This window comes from Symsagittifera roscoffensis, chromosome 2 (assembly GCF_963678635.1).
Source record: "Symsagittifera roscoffensis chromosome 2, txSymRosc1.1, whole genome shotgun sequence".
Taxonomy (NCBI): Eukaryota; Metazoa; Xenacoelomorpha; order Acoela; family Convolutidae; genus Symsagittifera; species Symsagittifera roscoffensis.
The window spans coordinates 21,954,031-21,965,832 of NC_087063.1; the positions used below are offsets into that span (position 1 = coordinate 21,954,031).

Genomic DNA, 11,802 nt, shown 5'->3' on the forward strand with positions numbered 1-11,802 from the left:
TACTGATCGATTGAGGGCTGCGGGAGGGGGGGGGGGCGGTTTATTTTTTAGGAGGTGGAGGGGGGTTACGTTGTGAGTGGTGGAGGATATGGTCATTGTCAACGTTGGGAAGAGGTATTTGTGGTAAGTAGAAGCAGTAACTATAAAGTGAACAAGTTTAAGAAGTTTGACGAAACTGGTTACAGGGGCCTACGACTAGCGAGTTTCAACACCAAAACTGTTTTTCTAGTGCAGTTTCTGGCAAAACTATGATCTTGTGTTTGTTTTGCCAAATAATATCATCAGTGTCATGATAAAAATTCGAATACTAATACCAGAGATGGTTCTAGGGGACTTCGAAGTGAAATAGTACAAAAAAAATGAATTTAACGCTAATAAATATCAAATTAGTTAAATTTTTCATTCGCCATCTGATTTGAGTTTTCTTCTGAAAGAAGGCGAATTTCTGTGGCTGATACTAAGGCGAATGCGCATGGCTGGTCCTAAGAAGTATGGGGGTTGATTTTTTGACAACTTCTTAGACTACAAAAATCCATATCAGTCCTTTTTTGTTTTACTTAACTGTTATTAATGAAAGATTCGAACTAGTGCAAGAATGGTTGCTTCTTACTGAAGTCCCATCCTCGTGTAAAAAAAAAACAAAAAAATTGACGGCAAATAAAAGAATTGTATAATTGGCTTGAAAAAAATTTCATTTTTTGAATTACATCATTTCTTGAAACAAAAAATTATTTCATTTCTTGAATTAAATCATTTCTTGAAACAAAAAAGCAATTTTTATCACAGATAGCACTATGCTGCGCAATTAGAACAGAAAATTTGGAGCCAGGGGCGGACCCAGGGTTTTCTCGAGGGATGTGGGTTTCAAAAAAATTTCAAAAATTTTTTTGACTTTTTTTAGGTCGACCAAACTGATTTTCCCAGCTCTCCCAAAGCACTTAAAACACCTTGTTTTAGCAAATACTTTAAAAAAAAGTTTAAAAAGGCATTGTGTTTTTTCAGCGCGCGCTCCCACCTCAAAATTAGCGTTTTTAGAAATTTTAGGGTCCGTCACCAAAAATGGATACCGCAAAATATTACAAAAGTGGGACCTTTTGGATCGACATGGGGTCGAATCCCTGCGAAGTATGGCGTCTGCCCCCCACATGAGCATCTATAATATCTTTAATTTTTGCTGAAATAGTAGTTTGAATGAAGATTGGAGGTCAACCTTAATTCAGAACTCAGGTTTAAATTATTCTGAAAAAAAAAAACAATCGTTTTACTTGATAATAAGACATTTTTTCACACTTTTTCAGAACGGCCGACGTGAGCAATCCTCCCTCCCCTAAATATACCAATTGAATAGTTCCCCCCTAAAATTAATTCGCAAATTAAAGCAGTTAATCTAATTGGCTGAAAAAAATATCTTAACCAAGTGAACTATTTGCCCCAGGAGTGGATCTAGGATTTTCTCGAAGGGGTGGGGGTCAGTGAATTTTTTCTATATTTTTTAGTCAATCAAATTGAAATTCTCAGCTCTCCCAAACCATTACAACCGCAATACTATTCAGAAGATAAACATCAAGATTTATGAGATGAAAATCATAAGAGTTTTTTAGTTTTGAAAACTCATCTGCCCGCATCCAGCTTCAAGCGTTAATGATCGATTATATTATATACCAGTCTTACTAAAATTGAGAAAAAAAATCGATTTTAACCAATTAATAATTGATTATAATCCCTCTTTTTAAAATCAAATTATAATTAGTTATAATTCATTATAATCAATCATAATCGATTATTTATTTGTCTATTTTTCGATACAATTATAATCGATTATAATTGATTATCATTCATTATTTTTTTTCAAATGTCTAATTCATTAGTTTTGCTTTATCAAAAATCCATTATAATCGATTATAATTGATTATAATCCCTTTTGTTTGTCCACTTTGTCTTCGAAGTTGCATCTAAACTGCTTATGTTTTATGCTTTTCGTAGACGTTGGTTCCTATGAAAAATGAAAAAAATGTTTTAAACGTTTTCCAATAAATTCAAATTTATAAGGTTTTCTCATTTATTCCCCATTTAAGTTGTTTTGTGATAAATATTTTAACCACCAAAATTTAAATCCTTTAAACACCTAATTTTGGTAATTATAATCAATTATAATTGTCAAAAAATCATCATAAAAATCCGTTATAATCGATTACTTACGCCTAAACTTGGATGCGGGTGCTTATTATCTAGTCGGTCAATATTAACACTAGTGGCCTGCTTTTTATTTTCTTACTTTGAAATTTCCAGATTTACATTTAGATTTTGAATACTCACTTCTGATTGGCTGAAAGCAAGCTAAAATTAATGTCAAGCATTCGGTCCCTCAAGCATGAGGGACGCCACCCTCCCAATGATGTGATTTTATTTTCAGACTATTGCGCTTTTGCTGCAGATTGCACTTGCGATTTTATAATTGAATCCTTTAATGGTTTCCTGTATGCATGGCTAGAAAATCATCCAATAGTTCATTCGGGCTCAGATATCCTGTCATTGTTGTGGAAAATAAAGAAAGCAATATGCTACCTCAGAGTGAAAAAGAAAAGTAATATACTCGGTATGTAAAATGATTTTTTAGTTGATTTATTTTCTAGTGTTTGGTGTTTATGTAACAAACGATTTTTCCGAATTAAACAGAGCTGTGTAATCGGATGGCTAGCAGTTGGAACAATAAAATGTGTTGATGGTGTCACCTTTTTTTTTCTGTTCACACATTTAAAGACTGCAGTGCTGATTTAATTTAACTACACAAAACAAACAAATTTTGAAATTCCAAACTCATTTTTCTCAAATTGGGTTAAGTTCAGAAAAAAACTGAAGATAACAAATGTTGCAAAGATATTATCACCAAATTTTTACTCCAAAAATGGGTCATTTTAGTTTTTTAATTAATTAAGAACTACGCTAAAATTGCTTTGTTAATAGATGAGAAATTTATATAACAAGAAACCTTTTACACAGCCCAACAAAGTTCTAGAAAAATTAAACTTGCGCAAATTGTTTAAACTTTGTTTTTCAGCAAAAGTTTTGGGTTTTTTGTTGTAAAAATCACATTTCTAGACTACCAAGCAAAAATTTTTTCTCTTATACAGGTTTTTGGAGATTTAACCCTTGTAGAACTTTGTAGGGATGTGTAACAAGCTTTTTGTGATATAATTTTCCCGTCTATCAACAAAGTAATGTAAGCGTGATTTTTAATTAATTTTAAAAAAATGACTCATTTTTCAGGTAAAGTTTTGGTTGAGAATTTTTGAGAAAAAATTGCACCATATTAAATCTGATTAAAAATGCCAGCAATTTTGTTCTTTTCTTTTTTTTTTGTCTAAGCTCAACCATAATTGAGAAATTTTGTTTGTTTTGTCCGGATAATTTAGATCAGCACTGCACAACTACCCATTTCGCACAAACATCAATTTAAGAGGACACATTGCAGACGTACAAAAACTTTGATTATTATCTGATCATTACTAAATTTGGGGCATCTAAAATTGATTCTGCCAATTTTGTAGTTTGAGCTGGTCTGGTCGCGGAGCCTTTCCAGAAGATGGCTACTTGTGATGTGAATTGAGTAAATTGTGTTTGAATCAAATTCGAATCATGATGATTGATTGAACTTGTGAATGACAGTCATCTTTAGGTTAGCTTGGAATTAGCTCACTTGTTTTATTTGCGAAGGCTATTGTTCCTGCAACCATCCTGGTTTTGCTTTAAAAATTTTGTTTACCGTTCAAGAAATCATGATAGGAACTTTGAGAGAAAGCAAATTGGCACCTAATTTCTCGTTCTTTTAATATATTTAACCGTAATATATTCATGACTCATGGGGTGGTGATTCATCCCTAGAGCTTGAGAGATTGTGTTAACGAATTTTTTTTTTAATTGTGAGGGAGAAGGATATTCAGTTTCTTGATAACAATGGGAGATAAAGAACGATTACATAAGGTTCGATCTTCTTTACAAATTGTTTTTACCATTTCTGGCATGCTACCCAAACTCCAAATTTTATCTTTTTTCTATTGCCTTAAATGGAGTTGGTAAACGGTGATTTTCCCTGACGAGCCATTAATCCATCATGCGGTTTCTAGTGGAAACTGGATTATGGGCGAAATTGGTGTTCTCATACTGAAGTTCCCCAGGGGCTATAGTTTGGAGGAAAGTTTATTGACGTAGAATGAAAATAATTGGAATCGCAAAAAAAATTTGAAGGGATTTTTTCCCGACTACCGCCCTCAAGGATTCAATTTGCAATTCAACAATCGAAAAACTTTAGTTGATTATCTACAACCCAAATCTGACCAGTTATAAATGAAGCATTAGCGAAAACCAGATGATGAAGAAATTTAAGGAACAAAAATGATCTAGGTTTGACTATCAAAAATTTTCAGTATTTTTCATTTTCACCCTACACTCAAAAGGGTTCATCTGGTTTATTTAAAAACAAAAAAGGAATGAAGACGATAAAAAAAGGTGTTACTAATATGAATTTAAAGTATGAAATATCTACTTTGCTTGTCTGACTTCGGTTTTTTCTTAATTAGAGCTAAGTTTTTTTTGGAAAAACATGATTTAAAATAAGAATTTGTTATTTGGTCGAGCGTAACTTCCGCTAAAACATTTTTTTCTGTTTCTGTACGATTCTATTTTAATTGAAAAAAGATATCCTGGCTACTTTTGGGAAATTTGACGTATTGCGAGAACAAGGCATGGCATACCCTTTTGCGCCTGAAGTCTGCTAGCCTTAATGAGTTGATGCTACAAGAAAGGATGATTAAAATTACTATAGGTCTGTAACAGTTTGAAATTTCGAAACTGTGGTTGTAATCTCAACGGTCACATAGGACTGATGAAACCACAACAACAAAAATTTTTGCCATTTTTCGCAACTTCGCCTAATTGGTAATCTTAAATTACCTAAAATCTTACAAAATTGGTTACATTTGAACTATTAATTTTTTTATTTGAGCAAAGTTATTTAATTAAAAACAGAAAACAAAGTCTAAGCTTGGGGGCATTTTATCGAAAGGTAAAACTTGAGCAAATTGAAACCCAACAACCCATTTAAATGATCCATGTAGGGTCCAGGTCTGAGTGTGGCCTTGAGCAGGTCTGCATTTGTGACAAAACCTATACCTGCCTCAGTCCTGTTTCAGACATGTCCAAGTCCAAATGAAACATGGACCATGTCTGCACAAGATCTGAAATAAGCAAAAATTTTATGTAGCTTAGATCTGATTTTCAATCCACTTTCTGTGGGTAAATCCAATTTCCGTGGGTGAATGCTGATGAAAACAAAGATAGCCGGTTACTCTGCAAGTAGCACATATAGTTCCGACCATAGTCTTAAAAATACAACAAAGTTTGTTCAAATTATTGTCTTTTTTTTCGGCGTGGTATGATAAAAAGAGCTGAACAAAAAAAAGGAGACTATGTATATTATTTTCAAGTGTTACATTTTTTAGAATTATAGAAAGTTTTGATTCCAAAAAATGCAGTAAAATACTCGAAGTATACTAACATTAGTCAAGTAAAACTAAGTTTTTACGTTTTAAATCTAGCTACTGTAAGCTTTTAAGCAGTTAAATCAAGACTTCTCGCTCGCTTTAATCGCTCGAAATTTTGCACCGGTTTTTCTGGACACGGAGAAAAAGTTTTTGCAATTTTTAAATGTGGTTCGTATCATGACTGTTAGGGCTTTAAAATGATATATCACTCAACCCAGTCCGATGATTACTTGTGGTACCTGATTATGCTGAAAACTAAAACACACCCGAATACAAGTTCTTCCCCATTTTCAATGGCCGTGAAAAAAAAATCCTTCTATTCTCCTGCTTGAAAGCCTGAAAGTTTGACTGAGTCCTGATAATAAGTACAACAATGAGGTCATAACAAAAACTGAGCTTTCTTCCGCCAAACTACCAATTGTAGTTCACAACAATGGACACGCTTTTTTTTGTATTTTATTTTTTGAATTAGAATAGCCTTGTCAACACCACTGATAGCCTTGTCAATAAAAACAATTTTGCAATTTAAGTGCCAATTTTTTAATAAAAAAATTCAAATTTTTTTTGTTCATATCTTTTTCCACACCACGCAGAAAAAAAGACACTAATTGTAAATGTTGTAAAATGATTAATCAATAGACTCATAATAAAATCAATTGCAAAAGAAAACAAGAAAGCCGATCATTGTGCAAGTAGAACTAAATGCTCCAAACACAGAAATTGTAGCAAAAAAAAACAGAAGCAACATAAAAAAAAACATTTTTTTGGGGGATTTCAAAATGTATCAACTTTTTCAATTTTTTTCAAGAATTTTTTTCCTTCTTTTTATGTTATGATTTTCAAATGTATAAAGAACCAACAGAAAATGTGAAAAGAACAAAAATCCTTATATGATGACAATTATGAACTTCAAATAAAAAAGTCTGTATGCCTTAAATTAAGGTTAGATAGATTATATAATTATGATCAGAAAGGTTGCTGAGCACTTCTTGCTGCGTCCAATTCCTTTCTGTTTACTACTAACCCTCTTTTCAGTGTTTTATAGAATCTCAAAAAAGTTTCTGATTGACTGCGAAAAGAGGTTGCAAAAAATAAAATTTCACTTTGATAATGAGCCCCATACACTTCAGAAATCAGCCCCTGCTGCAGACTATTTTTTTTGGCTGCGGAACTTCCTACTAAACTTCTCTGCGAAATATATCTGATGACTGTAACGTCAAAAATAAGATGTCAAGCTATTGCTTGCAACTCACGGAAAAAATGATGGGCCAAGTGAACTATCTCCCCCTTGAATCAAATAGGAGATAGTTCACTTTTTTTTTCATTTTCAGGCAATCAGATTTGAGCATTATACATGTGCAGGCCTTACTGTTTGATTTTAGGGGGGAGATTGCTCACTAGGTCTATTTAGGAGGGGGGATTGTTTATATGGGCCAAATCAATTAGCAGAGTAAAATACAAAAAAGTGGTTATTCAAAAGTTTTTCTAGCAGTTTCTTAGTTAACTGGAGCACATGGTGTACGCGGCTTACAAGATTCTTTGGTAGTTATTTCAGTCGAAGAAGTAAGTACCTAAATAATTCTTCTTGGAGAAATGAGTAAATCAAAAAGTGATGAAGATCACATTTTTATTCTTTTAATATATTGAATTCATTATTTTTCATTGATACACATTGAGGGATTATTCACAGTACCTGAAAATAGCACAATCTGAGAGGCTCGTTGGTATACGAAATAAATGTAAGGCGGTTTCACACGAAAACTGATAAGGGGCGCAGGAATTAAGGAGCAGGAATTGAGTCTCATACTGCATATGGTTAAAGCTGCAGCTTCCGTTCCATTTTCGTCTATGTCAACATAGCACATCTGTTTCACTTCACTCACCCAAATTGGCTTCGTTCTGGAGAAAATTAAAAAAAAATCAATTTCATTTTGTTCAGTAAGAAACTTTTACAAAACTTTAGGATTAAAAATGCGTTATTATTTATATCAAACATTAAAAGGTCAGAGTTTTACCACGTTGCCAGACACTAGCTTGAAATCAGAGGCTATTGTCTTAAGATAAAGGGCCCATTTCCTAGTCTTTAAAATGTTCACACGACATTAAAGAAAAATGTCTTTATTAAAAAGTGACTCTAATACTAGGACCACATTTCAGGAAAATTTTAGATTTGAACTAACATTCCTTTTTCAAACACTAGTCTCAATTTAGTTATTTAGCCATTAACGGATGTCATGCAGTGAGGTAAACACGTAGTTTATGTTTTTGACCAATAATCAGAAGAAAAAATGTCTCCAGCTAGGCGAATAAGTAAAATTGTCCCTGTCATTTTTTTTTAAAAAGGAAAAAAAAGACAAAGAGATTTAAACGTCCAGCCTTTTTGAAGCCCAGCAAAAGACAGTCAGTCGTATGATACCTTCAAATCTGACAACTTGATAGCATAGAAAAAATGTAGCATGTCCTTGAAAGGAGAAAAATTTGAAATGTATCCGATAGAATAAATGCTTATGAGGTTTGGACATAACGTTAGTTGGCAAAAAAAACTTGATTCAAAGATAGACCGTCAGAGTCTGCAGAGAAATCATTTTTTCAAAATGGTTGTTATCCAGTTGGATATAAGAAGGAAACCCATTGAATGGATTAGATGTCGTGCTTACTAAAACTTGAACATAAACCATAGTATTATATTTACTTAGCCTCTTGATGCTAGTTATGATAACCAGTTGGTATAAATACATAAATTATAGAAGTCTGATATAAATACGTAACTATTAAATTTAATAAGTTATGTACTACTTATTATGAGTTTCTGACACTCACATGCTTTCGAGTTCATATCCAAAAACCATCAGACAACAGCTTAACCAAATGAATTTAAGTTCTTTTAACTCGTCTCATTTTCTTACGCGAGAATTAGAATCTCGATTCGGTTTACATATCCTAATCAATCCGTGGGTATAACACAGCGCAGCCAGCAACTACCAAAAACCCACTAGGAATCACTCCGTTCTGGTAAAAAGCCTCGCTGGAACCCTTGATCGAGTGGGACAAATGGAACCAAAAATTATTCCTCGGCATTATAGCTAAAGACGGAACAAACCTACAAAAGCTATTGCAAAACCCTCTACCTGTACGAAAGTCCCAGGAACCGGGGTATGAACTACCAATAGAGGGGGAAACTAACGCGCAAATACGAGATCGCAATCTAAGAAATTGAGAAAAGCGATGATATGGGAGAACCAATGTGCACATTTGGACAACCTCGGTCCAACAGTAGACGGTGGCCCGTGGGAGGAAGCAGACATCAAATGCCGAAGATACATATACCTTTGTTTGGGAGCCGAGTGTCAAAGAAAAGAAACACAATACTACCCGGATCTAAAGAATCAGGAAATTACGACCAATGATTTCTGGGAGAGACTAAGAAGACTGTTTGTAAAGAAAAGAAACGTTACCTTCGATAGATACGAAGCCTTCACATGGAAACAAGAGAAGACAGAAACAATCGAGCAATACCACTGTAGCCTAACGGAACTCCTGATAAAATGGAACAGCAACTACTCAACAGCAACTACTCAAATGACAACCATGAAAACAGAACCAGTTCCAGAGGAGAGGAAACAACAATAATCGTTACCCGGTCCGGGGGGACGAGGAAAACAACCACAGCAACAGCGGGGAAACCTCTAACGACAGCCAACAAAGCAAAAACAACAAAGCTTCAAATGCGGCAACCCTTTTGGCCCCTATAGCAGCCTATGTTAACTATTTGCAGGCAGGTGATCTCATCGCAGGTTTGGAGCTCGTCCTTTGATTCGACAACAAATTCAATCCAATTCGAAGCAAACCAGTTGGTCAAATCGGAGAAACCGATCTAAAGTGACATTTATTAAGGGTTTTGGTTTTGATTGGACCAAACAGCCTAATCTTTATCGCAGATATGATGTCACCCACGTCGTTTATTAGTGAAAACACGGCACCTCTTATTACAGCGACCGTAAAATCAACCAAACGAATACAAACAAATGAGAACCACGAAGTGAATAGAATGGTCTGCTATAATGGTTACAAAATCCCATCGTTTGGAAGAATTATTGTACCTATTGAATCAGGGGGATGGACAGTCAACACAGCCTCACTGATCGTGGTAGATGACAAGCGAGCCAAGATCCTGGGAAGTAACATCCTATCCTTGATCGGAGTGCAGCTGCTGCAACAAAAACCAGCTGATTAATCAGTGAAACTTATTTCGGATGATACAAATTCTTCAGATTCAAAAATCCCCTGCTGGATAAGATCTACATATCCAGGGTTATGCACGAGGATAGGTAGATCAAGAAACCACATGGTCCACACAAATTTTTTGACTGAATTCAAAGCTTTGCTACAAAAAGGCAGGAGAATTCCCATACACATCCAAGAAAAGGTGGAACAAGAAATAAGATCCCTTATAGATCAAGGACACATAATAAAAATGGAAAATGTTTTGATCAACAATTTATAAGCCCAATCGTAATTACAGTTTAAAAAGACCAATCCATTAAGTTGGCAATGGATTCAAAACAAAATAACAAAATGATACACAATAATAAGTATCAGATGCCCAACATAGACGTTCTGATTGACAATGTGGCTCAATCAGCACAAAAGGGCCACATCAAGCCGGGCATCACACTTTTTTTAACAATCGATCTTAGTTATGCCTTTAGTCAACTAAAACTCGATGAGACTACACGGGAACAATGTAACTTTAGTATAATCGTGTTGCAGGCCACAGAAACATATCAGTTCCAAACAAGTTTCTACTGCCTAACTGATATGCCTGTCGAATTCCAGAAGGCCACCTACCTAACTTTGAATAACGAGAAAGATACATTTGCATTTTTGGATGATATATTAATTATATCCCACGGTACAAAAGAAGATCACATGAGTAAACTGAAAAAGGTCCTGGACAATCTGGATGCCGCGAATATGGCAATATCAGAGAAGAAAAGTAAATTCGGATGGATGCAAACAAGTTGAATGGTTGGGCTTTGTTATCAATGAATATGGCACAATTCCGATGCAGAAGAAAACTGAAGCAATCTTGCAGCTAAAACATCCAAAAAATTTTAAACAGTTAAAACGCTTCGTGGGATCGATACGCCATTTAAATAAATGTAACCCCAATTTAGCACAATAATGCACGCCGCTACGTCCATTGCTGTCCTACGGCGAATAAATACCATTTTACATGGGACGACAGTCATGAAATGGCTTTTAAAAGCATTCTAGACGCAGTTCATGACATAACCGAAAATCGTCATTTCGTGAGCGGTCGAGAAAAGTAAATAAATTGTGACGGAAATCGGGACGGTAATGAGTGCGCGTTAGAACAGGAAATTCCGGATGGTTGGGCTACCTTTGCCAATGCCTCACGTTTTTTCAATACATTTAGGAATAAATATTCAGTAAACGAATCCGAACTGCTTTCGGCAGTTTGGGCAATAAAGCATTTCAAATATTACCTATATGGTAGAAGATTCACATTAATTACTGACCATCAAGTTTTAATTAGCGCTCTAGAATGCAACAAAAATCATAAAATCTACCAAAGTAGGCTTACCAGATGGATAAATCGCTTACTACCATTCGATTTCGATATCCGACACTAAGCGGGTAGTGAAATGGGGTTATATGATTATGTTTCCAGACGAAAGACCTTACAACCAGTGACACAACCTACCAAGTTGTACCATCCGAAGACAGCCGATCACTTAGGAGAGTGGATAATGATAAACTCGATCAATGTTGTCAAACAATTCAGGAAGAAACCCCGCAAACTTGCCTAGTTACATCAACGGCAGAAGAAGAGGACGTACCAATGTACGGAAAACATTATAAAAAATCTTCGATAGTAACTTCATAGCTTCGCCATCAAGAAGGACCGGAGCCTTAAACGACTACTAAACATGATACGATCACAAAAATGGGAGAAACTCAAATCAAGCTACTGCCCTTACTTCAATAACGTCAGAGACAGACTATCAGTGAGGGATGGAATACTACTACATGATGACAGGGCAATCATACCTAAACAACTTCGCATACCTAAACCCGTGGTATTCGTATCTGCACCGGGATATTGTGGCCACGGCTCAAAACTGCAAGGAGTGCCAACAAAAAGGTAAAAAACCTTGAGGTCATTTCAGGAAAACAACAATTCACGGCGTTAAACGGGGTAGTAGAACCCAACGAAGTTGGATTTCGCAGGGCCGCT

The 11,802-nt window shown here is 35.1% G+C and overlaps 1 protein-coding gene across 1 annotated transcript in view; it reads right to left on the reverse strand.

Annotated features, from left to right (window-relative positions):
- LOC134839045 (dipeptidyl peptidase 3-like) overlaps positions 1-8,327 on the reverse strand; it is a 239,635-nt gene extending 231,308 nt beyond the window's left edge. The window contains exon 1 of the mRNA XM_063854445.1: positions 8,316-8,327. The gene's annotated coding sequence lies outside the window, so the exon portion shown is untranslated. The remainder of the gene's footprint in view (positions 1-8,315) is intronic.
- Positions 8,328-11,802: the final 3,475 nt, after the last annotated feature.